At 55.4% G+C, this 516-nt stretch overlaps 1 protein-coding gene across 1 annotated transcript in view; it reads right to left on the bottom strand.

The window, feature by feature from the left end:
• The window catches only part of DNAH3 (dynein, axonemal, heavy chain 3), a 219,115-nt gene that overhangs the window by 91,218 nt on the left and 127,381 nt on the right, over window positions 1-516 (bottom strand). The gene's annotated exons all lie outside the window — the stretch shown is intronic.

The following is a 516-nucleotide window of genomic DNA, read 5'->3' on the forward strand; positions in this document are numbered from 1 at the left end:
CCCGAGTGCACAAATTTTTGTGCACCGGGCCTCTAGTAGATGATAAAACTGAGGTACAGAGAGTCTGAATAGCTTGTCTGAGGCAGGATCTGATCCAGGCTGTGTGGCTCCAGAGTCCAGGCTCTTCCACCACCACACTTTATGTGCACATGCATCTCCAGCGGCTGCTGCAGCAGCGTCTCCGACCCACTGGTGCTTGTGCGACGTCCCCCTGCCCACCCCTATCAAGGAGTGGAGCTGTTTCTCCACCCTCCTGAATCTGGGCAGGCCTGTGACTTCTCTGGCCAATGGAATTCAGAAAAAGTGACACTGTGCCCATCCGAGCATAGCTCTTAATTTCCTGGAAACTTCCACCTACTGCCTCTTAGAAACACCCCATAAGAAGTGACCAAGTGAGAAGCCCGAGCCCTGTGGAGTGGCCTGGAGGATGAAGTGCTATTTGGAGAGGGAGGGAGGTAAAGGGCAGGGGAGGGAGAGAGAAAGGGAGGGGGAGGGAGAGGGAGGGAGAGGGAGAGG

This window comes from Myotis brandtii, unplaced genomic scaffold (assembly GCF_000412655.1).
Source record: "Myotis brandtii unplaced genomic scaffold, ASM41265v1 scaffold152, whole genome shotgun sequence".
In the NCBI taxonomy this organism is placed as follows: Eukaryota; Metazoa; Chordata; class Mammalia; order Chiroptera; family Vespertilionidae; genus Myotis; species Myotis brandtii.